The sequence below is a fragment of the Agelaius phoeniceus genome, chromosome 12 (genome assembly GCF_051311805.1).
Source record: "Agelaius phoeniceus isolate bAgePho1 chromosome 12, bAgePho1.hap1, whole genome shotgun sequence".
Classification (NCBI taxonomy): Eukaryota; Metazoa; Chordata; class Aves; order Passeriformes; family Icteridae; genus Agelaius; species Agelaius phoeniceus.
In genome coordinates this window covers 10,539,406-10,554,810 of record NC_135276.1, presented here as the reverse complement: position 1 = coordinate 10,554,810, position 15,405 = coordinate 10,539,406, and the positions used below count along the sequence as shown (strand labels likewise).

General features: G+C 38.9%; 1 long non-coding RNA gene across 1 annotated transcript in view; it reads left to right on the top strand.

The window, feature by feature from the left end:
- LOC143695118 (uncharacterized) overlaps nucleotides 1-15,405 on the top strand; it is a 79,655-nt gene that overhangs the window by 6,369 nt on the left and 57,881 nt on the right. Inside the window, exons 2-3 of the long non-coding RNA XR_013184056.1 lie at nucleotides 931-1,094; nucleotides 5,671-5,754. This is a non-coding gene — a long non-coding RNA (uncharacterized LOC143695118). The remainder of the gene's footprint in view (nucleotides 1-930; nucleotides 1,095-5,670; nucleotides 5,755-15,405) is intronic.

The window sequence follows — 15,405 nt, the reverse complement described above, 5'->3', positions numbered from 1 at the left end:
TATGAGAATAATTGAAAGCAAATCTCTTGATAAAGATTTAATGTTTATCTTTATTCTGAGATCAGAAATTTATCCTACCACTTTACAGAGCTCAAAAGGTGTGTGGATGTGGCACTTGGGGATATAGTTCAGTGTTGAATGTGGTGCTGGGTTTACAATTGGACTCTATGATCTTACAGGTCTTTTACAGCCTTAAGGATTCTATGTTTAGCTGTCACATTTATAGGATCATGTTCTTGACTTATGTTCTTTATTTCAAAGATAATTTGAGAAACAGTGAAATGCACTGAGGTGCATCCTGCTAAGGATCCATAGCATTTGTGAATCAACAACCTTTTAATGAAGCTATAAGACAGTAAAAGATGATTATACAAAATATTCCTGAACTAGACTGTGTCAGCCTGTTACATGTAAAAATAGGTAAAGATGTCCTTAAAATTATGTATTTTAAATGTTTTAAGTTATTTGCAGAGGGTGATGGGGCAGAATTTAGATTTTTAATGAAGTCCACCAAAACCACAATTTACACCAGCTATTTTATAAAATAAAAGATAACTTTTTAATAATCTTTTCTCATTTTTAATGTATTAAGCTAGTTAACAATATGACAGAGAGGACAGTGAAAATTCAGTTCCATCTCCAGATCATGAACTGAAACCTGTTCCCCTTCCTTTTTTCCTGTCTCCACATAGATAGAGCTTTATTTACAAGCATTAAGAGACTGTTACAATCTTTACATTTGTGAAGAATGACAAGGTATAAGAAGAATTAGTTCATGGTTGTTTTCCTTCCATACTTGTTCTGTTGTTTTAAGCCCAGCTAGAGATGAACCAGAGAGGTTTTCAAGAAGGAGCAGGAAGACAGAGAGATCTGCTCCTGAACAGTTACTTGCTACAAAAATTATCTTTGTATATTATATTTCCTTGCTAGAAAGTCCTGGATGTGCCTACAAGTAGTGACAGCGAACATTTTTCCTGAAGACACGCTTGGATATTGCTTGGTGCAAATGCTGAGTCACCACAGTGGTGTCAGGATGGAATTGCACTGATGTGTCTGAGAAAATGGGCCTGGGCAGCTGTTTTCCTTAGATACAGGTAAATAATTGTCAGTGAAAGTTTCAGAATTCTTCAATGCTTGCACCAGTTATTTTATTCTGGAGGAAGTGTCTCCAGCAGGGGAGTGTTAAACCATTAATTTGGGAATGCTCTGCCCCAGCTTGCTGTATTGCCATCATATTGTGATATTGCCATATTATAGAATTACAATCCTGACCATTCAACTGGTTTTACCTCTTTCTCTCTAGAGCTGTCTATTTATCTTGACAAACCTTCAATTATTCAGCCTTAGCATGAGAATAATTTCGTTCTGCAGTGCCAGTGCATATGTGCCCACAGTAATCCAGTGCTGGTTTGAATGGATATCCAAAGGAAACTCTGCCAACCAAGGTCACTGTTGTTGGATGCAGTTGTAATAATTCCAATAAAATCACCCAGCTGCTTAAAACCAGTCAAACTGCCAAACCCTGAGACTTAACAGAAATTTTTAAGATTGTTTGTCTGCTGTTCCTTTTCACCTTTAAAGAGATGTGGCTTAGCAAATTCTGTCATAGGCTGGAAGGTTTGTGCAGAAAGAAGGTAGTTAGCAAATAGAATTATGGGCAGAAAGGCTTTAATCCCTGAGGCCCCTATATAAGAACATCTGCTTGAATTAAAGGCCATACATAAATTGTGTGTGCTTGTTTTTGTCACAGATCCTTCCCTTCCACCCTCTGCTCCCCACATCTTATATGATACACTGCAAAAAAACCCACCCAAAACAAGAGCTAATTAGTACTTCCAGCCCCCCCATTAGTGAAACTTGATATGTTTACTAAAAAAATAATTGCGACATTCCGTTCATAAATCTTGAGCAATGTCAGCATTATACTGATGGAATTATGATGTCCCAGTACAAATTGTCTGACCTGCTTTATGTTCCCCAGCACATAATTAAGGTGGTGGTGTGTTAAAGGAAGTAATTTTGTTCAAAGCTTTGGCACCAGCAGTGCAATGTCTTTTGCTCGTATTACTAACAGTTCCCAGTCAAGGTAGGAGCTGCACCGTGTTTGACTCTGAGATTAGACATACTCCTGTAGCTCTGAGCACAAGGCTTTGAGCAGCACATGCAAAATTTAAAATAATGTTTGGTGTAGTGACTTTGTCAGGATTTGAATTTTACTCTCTTGAGGGTTTGAATGAGCAAATGAGTTAATGAATGATGACAAGAAAACCTTAAAAACAACAAGCTTTAAATTTCGTTCACAGGTAGTTTGAAATGTAACTTGTTTCCTTTCTTTGTAATCTTTGAACTTTATCGTTCTCTTCTTTGAAGATAGAAACTTTAGGAGAGTTTCTAACAGGCCCTTGAAACTTGTTAGCAAATTGAATTTTATTTTCAAAGTGCATATTCTGAATAATGATTTTAGAGGACCCATAGCAGTGTAAATTTCTGGAGAAAATGCCAGTGGCAATGTCAGATCCTGATCCCACAGACAGCTAAGATTGTGTGCCTCACTGAAGTTCTGGTCTAATCACACTGACCTTGTGTTAGTCCAGAACTTGTGTAAAGAAACATCACAATGTTTCTGTACAATTCAGTCATAAAAATGTCTTCCTCCCCGTTTGCAGTCCCTGGTGAGGTCTCCAAGCCTGTTGACTGTAACTTGGAGCTGAGCCTTTGTAGAATCAGATTTTATGAGCCTTTCTCATGTATTCTTCGGTGACTTCCAGGCACAACTCATATTTGCAATATTCCCTTACAGGATAGATCATAGGATTTGAGCATAAAAAAGTCAATGCATAGTAACTAACAAAGTAAATGTGATCAAATGTATTTTCCTTACCCCTGTGAAGCATTTAGGCTTAGACAGATGATAGGGAATTGCTACTGTTACTTAAGTTTAGGATTTGAAATACCCAGTTCTTTGAACACTGTGAAAGTGCCTTTTGATTTCACTTGGCTTTAGCACACACTTGTAATGATGACCTCTTCTTTGTTATTATTTACTTTATTCCCCAGAAAAACAGGTTTTGGTTGAAAATTTTCATAGTTTTACATAGGTTATGTCTTTAAAGAGCTATCAATGCCATTCTGTTTACAAGTCAAAAATACATACACTTTCATTTCTGCTACAGCTAGTTCATGGGTATAATGTTTATATTTGGCAAAAGGCAGAAATAGTCAGCTCTGTGTTTAGAAGCAGGTGTACATATTTGAGCTTAGCCACCAAAACTTTCCCATTAAAGTCAGAACGTTTAAGTCTGGATAAGTTTTATTTTGTCTTTCCAGCTTGTTACATGGCCTAAATATATATACTACTATGTCATCATTTATATTGAGTCTGCCTTTTTTTTTACATAGCGTTCTAAGATTTCAATAAAGCTTGGAAGATATATTTTGGTATCATTACATCTTCAACACATTCAAAACAGGATAATGACCCAAAATATACATTTTAGAGCAATTTGCCTGCTGTGATATAGTACAACACTGGCCTTCTTGCTCTGTCTCTAAATGAAAACACTGACTAAAAGATCACAGAGATTCCTTGAAACTTGTGTTGTCCATCGCAGTGGGTCTGAATGATCCAGGCATTTCATTTCAGCATGCTTTTCTACTGTCCATTCAAAACTGCAACTAAGGCTCATATAAATTACACATCTCAACATATAGAAATAACTTATTGAAAATTCTGGGTTTTAGTCATCTTATATCTCATAAAAAGACAGTTTAAACCTGTCTTTTTATGTCTGTTATTTCTGAGGTCTTGGAAATATGTTGCTGGACGAATTGTCTTGTGAGGCCAAGATTAGCTGCTGTTCTTTCCTTTAAAATATTAACTGCTTAATAATTTCCATGCAAATACACTAACAATTAATAATTGCATTGCAATGACTTGGCTGTTTATAGCCTGTAAATTGAAGCATCAGGTGTATGTAAATATCTTGACTTCAGTGGGAAATGGAAAGACGCTGCTTAGTAATAAAAGCTGTCCTATTCAATTAGCAGAATGTTACATATCCTGCTTCCTTCTAAACACCATAGGCTCTCCTAAGCATTCACAGGGTAGGTGTTGACTAAGCAGGCTGTTGCATTGCAGATTACAGCAAGCCTTGTTCTTAAAATTACCATTTGAAATAAAACAGAACAAAAATTTAACCAAGAATCAGTAGGGCTGTGGCTTAGCCATTTGAAAGGCAAAGCTAAGGAGTGGGGGGAAATCAGGGTAACATTTATTGCTCAGAAAAGGTTCAGAGTGGTTGAAACTATTTGACAAATAGTCTGAGTAGAAACAAAGCTCACAAATGTTTTCAACGCAATGTTGAAATGCTTCATTTTGAAAATGTCAAATGAACTGGTTTGATATTTCAAAATGTTTTGGGCTTGTGCATTGTAATGGAAGCCGAGGAAATAAAAGGCTAAGTTCATCCAGCTACTTGAGGACTCCTACCAAATAAATGCCAGGAGATGCCCTGGCTCAAGCACATCTCAGCCTTCCAAGGGCGCCCTCGCCCTTCCATCAGATGATGTGAGCTTTGATTCTTATCCTGACAAATGTTTCACTTTGCATGGTCAGCTTGTGTGTCATTGAGTAGAGAAGGAATCCTCACATCACAGCAGTTCAACCATATGCCAGAAGAGCCCAAATTTCTGCCCATGCACTGAATTCAGCAGAGGCTGAACTGAGGGCTCTGAAGTCTCAAGGAACTGTGTTACCCCTCAGCATCAGCTACTTTGTGATGAAACATCCTTAGGCTTCTCTTTTGTATGGAGTATTTAAATGTTATTTGTTGAAGAGAACAAAAGCAGTCATAAACTACTTTTGGAATATCATTGAGTAAAAATCCTTAGGTGCCTAATTATTTAGTTCTCTTTCTTAATTTTTCCAAAACAAACTTCCTTTATATATGGAGAATTTTTTTTTAAACTTATTTTACTTCTGTTTTGAACAAGTAATCTGACAAGAAAAAATAATCAGTATTTTCACGTTCCTCCCCCAGATGGTTAAATTTTCAGAAATCACAATATGACAGTGAGTTGGATTGCTGGAAGTTGCTGGAATGGAAGGATCAGAATTTCCCTTTACATCTCTTGGGTTGCTGTGTCAGTAGGTGTAAGTCAGCATAGCCCCATTCACATCAGTAAGGTGTGCTGTTTTATACTGAGCAGGGGGTTGACTCACTGTATTTTGACTTCTATTAGGTAAACTAAGATTACATGTGCTACTGGGTTTGGGGTTCCCCCCACTGATTTTAGTAAGTCCTTACTTACTCCTATGCATCTGCTTTTTTAAAAAAGACGTAACTAATTGACTAAGTTCATATTCATGAACATAAGGTAATTAAGGTTGTAACTTTCTGGAAGACTAAGATCTAGGATTGTAAGTCTGGTACATTTTGAAAAATAATATTTGTTCTATATATATTTGGTGTTAGCTGTGTGTGGTTTTGTGCAAGTATTAGTATTAAAAAGCATGTTTTCATTCTACCTCTCAATTGAATAAGATAAAAAAAAACCCAAGCAAACTTAAAGATATTATATTAGTCTCCATTCAAGCAATGGTATAATCATGTCACTAGTTCCTGTGAACATAAGACCCTTATAAGAATCTTATTTAACTACTTTTTACAGGTGTCATCATCTACATCTGCATGGCTGAAGTCAAAACTTTTGTCATCAATATTTTATGGGCTTCATAAAAACTGAGGAATTTATGTATGTATTATTTCAGATTATTTCACAATATTGTTCATCTACCATGTCCTCCCATCTCCTTTTAAAAAAATTCCCCCATTGCAAAGCCATTATCACTTTTATGAAAACAAAAAGAGTGCATGTTTATTTTCCAAAATGTTCTTCAGGACTTTCATAAGGTTATTTCACAAAATGTTAGTCTGTGTCCTTTGTCTTTTCTTCTCATCAATTCCATCTGCTGAGGAACTATGTGAAATACCACTAAATCAGAGTAACCATGGTGCATCAGGCTGTGAAGAGCAGGCCACACCACTAGGAGTCAAAAATCCTCCTATTTTCAACCCCATTGATGGCAGCATTGTACTCTTGCCTGATTAAAGTTTAAATATGTATCATGGTTCAAATTAAGATTAAAATGGACTTTTCTAAATCAGGACCTCTTAACTGCTCTTCCAAAGTCCAATAAATTCAGAATACTTTGGATTACTTTCAATGTAGTTAAAGGTCAAACCTCTGAGTGCCTGTTTAGGGAAAACTGGTTTTTATTAGCCAAGTATATAATTTTAGTTTTTTGTACCAAGACAGTCCTGTTAAATTATGTCCCATTACCGGATTGCACAATTAAGAATTTAAGAAATGAAGTTAAGATTTTATTTTTAGCACAAATTTTTTTTTAACTCAATTTTACATTGTAAATACTATGTATAAATATATGTCAACTGTGACATTTTATGAGAAGATAGTGTATGATTCATAAACAAAGTATTAATTTAAATTTCTCATGTTTTTTTCATTAATGCCTTTATTATTGCTTTTTAGTGGGGTTTTGTGACAATATTTTTTTATAAACTTCAACAATATCATGTGACTGAAATAAGCAGTACTGTTGAAATTAAGATATATCTAGAGGATGATGGCATTACTTTCATAGTATTTCTTCTACTTCCACTTGAAGTCACAAGTCACTGCATAAGAATTCATTTTGACAAGACGTGGTGGGGGTGATGGAAGTCAGTATTCATTGTTTGGTTTGCAATGGTTCATGTATGGACATTATTTGAGAAGCTATGTGCAATTTGAGGGCTTTTTAACTCTCTTTCCATGGATTTTGGTGCACAGCCTGCTACTGGCTGTTGCAGTGGTTGCTCAAAACCTGTCCGTGGTGGCTCTTGCCCATCCTTGAGCCAGTCCTCATCTGCAGTTGTGAGCGCCGGCCTCGTGTGAGTTGGCAGAACTTGGGCTGCAGGGCTGGGACTCAGATCTGCCTGGGTCAGCCAGTGTGTCCATGGCAGGAGACTGGTGACTGTGAGCTTCCACCACGGGACTGCACTGTCCTGCCTCTCAGCACAGTTATGGAGACAAAAATCACTTCAGGAGAGTAAGATGCTTAATTTCTACTCTGTTAAGGACCTCAAAAATCATTTCACATAAGAAACTCAGCCTCTTCTTACCTATCGTGGGCACTGATAATTGGTGCTCAAACTTTTCCCCTTTTCTCTGTGTTCAAACTTGGGAAAATTCAGTAACAGTTTTGCATGCTGCCTGCTAACCTTAGGCTATTGAAGCAAAGCATCAACAGGAAGTGAAAAACAAAAATATGTCTCAAATCCATGTGGTTTTAAGCCAATATCATAGACAAACAAGCAAGATATTAACTTTGTGCAGGCCATCAATATTTCATTTTAAGCCACTCCAGATTAATGCCTTCTGTTGTTTTTTTTTTCTCTGTGTATAGGAAGAATCATATTTTTGTTCAACATCTTAAAATATAAAGCATCTTTTGAATCAGTTTGGAAAAAAAAAAATAGCAAGCTGACTCAGTATTTCTGGTCATTTCCCTCTGATTCCTTATTCCAGAAAAACCCAACAGATACAAACCATGTATTTATGGGAAAATATTAGATGCAGTTCTTTGGTCTCCAATTTTGGGGAATGCAAACCAGCTAATTAACATGGGTCACAGTCTGACAGAAAAAATCTCTAAAGCTCATTTTAGCTTAGGGTGTACCTTTGAAAAGACAAGTGCTGCATAAGTATCTTGCAGATGCACTTTCCTTACAGGAGAGTTTGGAAATGTGTAAGCTATGGGAATCTTGCACTGCTCCTGCCTGCCTTGACTCTCTGGATTTGCCAGTGGGGCATTGTCCACAACCACTGACTCTCGACAGTTTTGAGACAAACTTCAGCCCATTCCCCCCAGCCCCTAACCAGGTGCAGAATTTATATCCAACCTCCTGGCCCTGAGGCAGGAATGCTCCCCGGTGAGCTCTCCTGACACTATAGCACATCCTGCCACGACTTTTAACATCACTAGAGACATTTTTCCCCCCAAAGGAAATAATGACTTGCAGTAACACAGCTTGTTGTGAGATCTTGTTGGAAATCCAAACATGTGGCAATTTACGAGTGTCAGCAGAATTTTTTAGACTTGTGTGGCAGTACGTGCTGTGCGTTAGATGTTGGAATCTGACCCTTCGGCTCTGCCACAGTGGTGTCCCAGGAAAACCATGGAGAGTTGCTTCTACTCTCTTTTCTATTTACTTTCTTTTCCTTATATTCTGCAATGTAATTTACCTATATAGCAATTTGTACTTGTTCTGCCTGTAGATTGTTTTTCACAATCTGAAATCCTGCCCAAGACCTTTTAATTTGATCTGATCAATCAATTTTGATATCTTTGTTTTTCCTTGTACAATTCATGCTTTCTTTATGGAATTCTTGACTCACTGAAATAAGGTTTTAAAGTAAGAGGCAGAAAATGGTGAAGGCAATAAATGTATTTTTTCTTTCTCACCCCAATATTATAACAATTAGTATTTTTTAATAAGAAAATATTCTTTTTTTTCCTACAAATGATGAAACTCAATTTCTAAAATCCAGTTTTAATACCTGTGTTCTGCCTAACTGGATCTGAAAACAATGTAGATCTCAAACTGTTTCATGACAAAATAGTCTTTGCCTTCAGCCTTGAGCAAGTGAAACAGGGTTTCTGGTTATTCCTATTAAGAACAGCATAAATAAACCTGAGCACACTGCCGTGTAATGTTCAAGTAGAAAATAGTCTTATTACAGACTGGCTTGACTGAAATTTGGATTTGGCATGTTAAACATGTTTTACATCATCAGTTTTTGTTACAGCTGTTGGCACTAGACTGCAACATGATTGAGAGGTTTTGATGACCTCAGCTTCTGCAGTTTATTAAGTCATCCAAACAAATAAAGAGGTTCTGTCAAGTAGCTTGCTCACAACATCTGCCTTACCTGTATATTTTTATGGTCTAGTATAATTGTAATTTGAATTTTAAGTGTCTGTCAGTAAGGGAAAGAGGGAAAAGAGAAAGCTCCTATTCTGTGGCTGAAAGAAAAGGGAAAAAGACACCTTGGCTACCATCTCTATTGAATACAAAATGAAGGGCTAAGAAAACAACCTTTTAATGGCCTCAAGACTTGGTCCAATTAATAAAATAAACATGCTTTCATTCTAAGACCGGTAGCAGTCAATTATGATGAATGCAAGTATTGCTGAAATTTCATAGAGAGGCAGAAACATTATTGCATCAACTGCAAGAAACAGTGAGAGCAATGTATTCATGTGAAGGAAGCAGATTGGTTTTTTGAAAGTACTTTTCCCTGGGCCAGTGGCATATCCAGTGTCTCCTAGTTCTCTGCTAGAATCCAGATGGTTCTGCATTGCAGAGAGAACAATGCCATTTTAACAACAGTTGATTATTTCTTCAGAATTGGAGATTTTCAGAGAGCTTTTTCCTCAGTTCTCAGCTGACACGGGACAGATAGTTAGGACATGTGATAAATGAAAAACTTAAAAACTCAAAGGCTTTATTGTTTCTAAATCAGATGAAACTTTTTGACTTTCACAAATCCTTGTGGTGTGGTGGTAAAACTGATGGTTTGAGCCAGGTTGAAATTAGAGTGAAAACAGCTTTCCTGTTGGCATTTCAACACATCTGTCAGGCAAGTCGGCTTTGGCACAGTGGGAAAAAGAGAAGACCAAAGCAACATTGAGCAACTCTGGTGATCCCCAAAACCCTCTTAAAGCAGAAGTCAGTAAGATTTAGCTCAGTGGAAAGTATGTATTGGTTTAATTCCCCCACCCGTGCTCTGGAGGGGCCTGTGTGTGGCTGCAGGCCCCAGGGCGATCCCCAGGTCTGGCTCTGCCCTCCCAGGTCGGCAGTGCTGAGGATCACATCCAGAGGGCAGGAAAATGTTTGGAGATGGGGTGTTCCCATTTTCTTTTTCCTTTGGAAAGTGTAAGGTAGCATGGAATGCCTGTAGGTGTTAGCACCAGCTGCTTCTTACATTTTCAGAGGAAGATTACCTGAGGTCAACAGCAAGAACTTGATGAGGCCTGTGGAGGCCTGGTGAGTGGTCTCTGGCTGTGTATGATCACTCCTTGCAGTGCCCTGCCTGAAGTACAATGTGTCATCTCTTCTTGGAAAGGTCAGCTCGCCTGGGTTACCTGATACTGGCCCTAGGAGGCCACAGTAACCTAGGAGGTTGTGGTAAATGTGTTCCTGGCAAGCAGGGGCATGACTACATACAAATATGAGATGGCAGCTAAAGCTGTTCTGCATTTACAGATAACATCTTGTCATCCCTGTGCCATGCCTCGGAGCTCATGCAGGCACTTTGCATTTGTGTGTGTGTAAATCCAATCAGACCATCCTGAAAAGGCAGTCAGTGGCTTTGGGTGTCGGTACCAGCACTCAACACATTGCAGACTTGAGTGAGACTTGATTAGATCACATTCCAGAGATCACATATAGAAATGCAGCTTGCTCTTTTCTTATAGAGCAAAAGGGAGGGTCAGAGTACTGTGAGTCATGACACAGAAAGGTCTCTTTTCTATTAAATTAGGAATTTGCTGTGTAGTAGTTTGGACTGTCCTATCACCATCAACAAAATGCTGGCACGGGCCACTAAAATGACAGTCTGCTTGGCTGGATCTCAGTCTGGGGGAGTTTGCAGTGATGCCAGCAACTCAGAAGTGCATCAGAAGTTGTTTCAAAGTACTGAAAAGCAACGTGTAAACAGTGAGCAAACACATGAGTAAATTGAGAGTGAAGTTGTCATCAGCTGTCCTTCTGTGGAAGCAGGAAAATGCATGTTTTAAAACGTAGCTAGTAGCAGAACACTCTTTTATTTGCTGCCTCAGTGAGCCCCCAGCTTTCAGAAATCCAAAGCTGAACATTTTCAAGACCACCTTCACAATATATCTGTTTAAACTGCCTCAGAAATAACCCTTCTGGAAAATAATGAAAAAAGGCACATTGTCCTTCAAGTCAATATTTTCCTTGTGGTTTTAATTCAGGTCCTGGTCAGAAGCTAATGGGAATTATTTTTCCTTTGACTTCCACAATCTTTGAATCCAGTCTTTAGCATGCACAAATTCATGAAAAGCTGGGGAGCATGTTTATTCCCAAAGTGAAGCAGTCTTAGAGGCATTTCTCTTTTTCTTCTAAGGCTGCCCTTTTCTCTTTGGAATAAAGATGTGGGCAATAGGCCATGTTTCAATGTCTGAGACCATCTGCCAATGCAAACTGAAAAAAATTAATTGTGAATGGTGTCTTCCCATGCTAAATCATTTATTGTAAAGGAGTTTTTCAGCTTGTTTGTAATGGCTGTAGCCTAAGGGTGCACACTGTATAAATTGCCTGATTACAGGATACAGAACACTTCTAAATAGGCCTCAGATGATTAGGAGAGGGGAAAGAAATTAAAAAGGCCATTTCCCTTTAGGTATGCAAATGGATTGCAGAACAATAGTCAAAGATATGAAAGACCATGATAAAACATACCCTCTTTTCTTTTACCTTAAATGATGTACTAGGCAAGTAGCAAGCTTCATTACATGTGTCAGCTGAGATGAGAATTGTTTCGTAATTGAAACAATGCTGTGCCTGATAGTGCATGTTAGATTTCAAGATAAAGTACCAGTTTTTGTGTCCTCAAGCAGTTTGGGGTTTGCTGCCTAAATCTGTTTTAGGAATGGTTACATTCTGACCTTGGTTTAATTTAACTCTGCCTACTTTAGCCTCTTTTGAGTTACCTCTTCAAGCAGAAAGGACTAAATTTGCTTTTGTCCCACTAGATCCTCCTCTCAAGTCACAGTGTGGTGTCTGCCTCTTCTGAGCAGGCAGTGCTGGTATTTTGCTGCCTCTTTGAAGGTATCTGGGTGTGTTTAGACAGCTCAGTGAACGGCAGGAGCCATCTCCAGTCTGTCACACCCTTACACAGATCTGCACTCCCTCTTTCCCATGCCCTTACACACATACACATCTGCATGGGACAAGCATCTGCTGTTTGCTGGGAGCCTGAATATTTGGGGAGAGAAAAATTTAAGTTTCCTGGTACTACAGTAATTCAAATGTCTTAACAGTCAACAGCAGCTCCAAGTGAACTGAAAGGTGAGAGGTGATAGATAATATTGCCTTTAAGTATTGCCTTCCCAGGACACTCAGGGCTCCTTGGAGTTTAAGTGACTACGGAAATTGGTCAGAAGTGGGTGCTTAACAGCTACAGCCCTTTGAAAAATTACACCCCCATACCTCCACATTGCTGTGTCTCACGTGTGAAGCAGACAGGATACTGACAATCACCAGAAGGGGTTTAAAGTCGTAGTTTTTAAAATCATAGATTTTTAGAAAACTTTTGAAATCTTAGTAGTCTGCTATATCGAGCATTTGGGGTTAAGATTCTCGTTACAAGTATGACGTATCAAAAGGAGCAGGATTAGGATCCCAAAGCTAGTGTGAACTGAATTTTTTGCATAGTCAAAGCTAGAATTCTTTCATAATTATAAAAGGGCAGTACCTGAACATAAAATTTGAAGCTTGTTCTAAACCTATCAGATTTGAAAACCTCCCACTATTTAATCTCTATGTATTTTGCTCATTTTCTTACATCAAGTTTGCAAGTTTGGCCAGAGGAAGCTTATGAGAGCTGAACTGCGTGTTACAGTCATGAGGAGCTCAGCACATGAGAACCACAGATATTTTGGTGTGTCTCCCCAAGAAAAGAATCAAAATCAAGATTTGGAAATTAATCAAGTCTACTTTTTTAGATAAATATTTTGGTTTTCATAAGACAAGTGAACAAACAAGGAATTTAAAATATTCATATATGTGCACTGTGTCTGTATAGTGCAGTCTGCTCTACTTTCTCTGTCCAGTCTTTCTTCAGAGAAAAAAATCTATCTGCAGGTGCACCATACATGTAGAGCCAATCCTCTGATCCAAGTGTTGAGTCTTACTCCCATTTGGAATCTGTTGATCATTGTTACATCTTCCTCTGCTTAGGTCAGGCCACCAGGCCAGCCTTCAGCTCCTTGCAGTGGGCAGTTCTTCTCTCAGTCAGATGCAAGGCAGAAAAGAGTGGAGAGGGGGAGGGTAAGGAGAATTTTATGATACAGTCATCTGGGGCTTGCAAGAGCTGTAAATTGGGATTTAGAGTGATATCGCTATTCTTTCATTTATTTCACCAAGTAACAAGGGAAACAGCACTTTGAATGTAGTACTAATGAATAAATAATGCACTCATTTGAAAGCTGGAGTTGAAACTGAGATATATATCCAGTATTTTTAGTGGGCCTGAAGTTCCATTAATGTGCCAGCTCAGAGGGAGGAGCCATGCAGGGAGATGCACTTGGTGCCAGCGTGGCCCTGCCACCTGCCCCAGCCACAGATGGGCAAGCCCAGCTGCTCCTCCCACATTTTTGCTGGCCATTCCTGTGCTCTCCAGCCATTTTTGAACTTTTTCAACCTAAGGGGTGTGACAAAAAGAGAATATTATGTTAAAATTTGTTTGAATCTATGTTTCCTTTTTGTAGGCACCCAGTTTGTGGTGATTGGGATGGGGCTGGGCCCAGCCTCATCCCCAATGAGCTGCAGCTGTGAGCAGCAGGTGAGCAGCAGTGACAGCAATGAGCCATGGAGTGCCCAGGGGCACTGACCAACACCAAAGGGAGCAGAGGGCACACAGGGCCAGGGCATTTAACAATGAGGGGCACAGGTGCAGGGCATGAACCATGAGGGGCACACAGGGGCAGTGCATGAACAGTGAGGGGCACACAGGGCCAGGGCATTTAACAATGAGGGGCACAGGTGCAGGGCATGAACCATGAGGGGCACACAGGGGCAGGGCATGAACAGTGAGGGGCACACAGGGGCAGGGCATGAACAGTGAGGGGCACACAGGTGCAGGGCATTAACAGGAGGGGTATAAAAGGCTGGACTAAAGAACAAGAAGGGCAGATGCTTGAAGCCTTCTGATGAGGTAAGTGTTACTCTGTTTGGGAGAGTGCTTAAAGCCTTCTGAAATTGTATGGTGATACTTTGTGTATTGTGGCCATCTCAACTGTGACATAAGCTGTGACACTTGCTGCAACACCTTTTGTGTAGTGTCCTCAGGCTCAGGTTTGGTTGTATCCTGTGAGGTACTTGGCCTGCTGGATCAAAGCACGGTGAGGGATCGCCAGTCCCTCTAGGGAAGCTCTGAACACTTTCAGTGCCCTGTGGCCATGTCTTTGGGCTGTTTGATGAACTTTGAATACATAGCTGTGGTCCTTTTTTATTGTCAACCAACAGTCACTGCAGTACTGTGTAAAGTTTCTGGATTGGCTGAAACACTATACGGTCCTCTAAGCATCAAAGATGAACGAGGAGCAAAGTGCTTAAATGTTTTCTGTCCTTACTTCATTCAGTCCATTTTCCTTTGCAGTTCTTTCCAAGCAATACTGGGATTGTGTAGACCTGCTTACAACCATGCCTTGGTTGCCCAGTGTTTCTTTCTTGGTTCAATTACAGCGTGAACAAGCTATAACTTATTGCCTTGTGCACCTCCAAATACATCATTGCTGACTATTTTTCCTAATAATTTGAAAATTATTAGGAAAATAAATATGTATCTTTTCTGTCTTCAATATACCTAGCTAACAGAATCTGGAAAGGTCTAGAAAATGTGATGAATATTTCTCTTGTTTTGGAGGAGTGCCTTTCACAAATAGGAGTTTGTGGAATTTCCCCTCCCTGCTTCTGTGGATTATAAATTCTTGATGAGTGTCTGAGATCAGGTCACAATGGGATGAAATCTGTGAAAGATTATTGATTTCTTTAAGAAATGAGGAAATTTGTAAGCCATGGCATGCATTTTAATATTGGTCCTGTCTGGCAGATCAGCTGCTTGGATCAGTGGTTCTCTATGGATGCAGTCATTTCAGGATCCCTATCATCATTCAGACATGAAAAATTATTTTTAAATGGATGTGTAATAGACTTAATTTTTATAAAATGAATATTTGCAGTTAGCATCAACAAATACATTTCATTTCATTTGATGTTTGTGTTTTTCCTTGTTCCTAACTATTAGATAGATGAAAAGCTTTGAATCCAGCTTGAAATATGGTATTATATATCCTACATTAGGTATCTTTGAAATAGCATGTGTGGGTGTTTATGACAGTTTTGAAGATTGATGATTGACAGTCACTCCCATAAAAAGTAGTAATATGAAGAATCACTTGTTTCAAGAATGCTGAGAACATTCCTTACTTTGATATTTTTCCTTCTTTTCTGAAACCTAAAAAAGAGTTTTATTTTTTAAGAATAGGAAACTATGAACAAAATGACACTTCATCAGGCTAATCTGCTATATTTA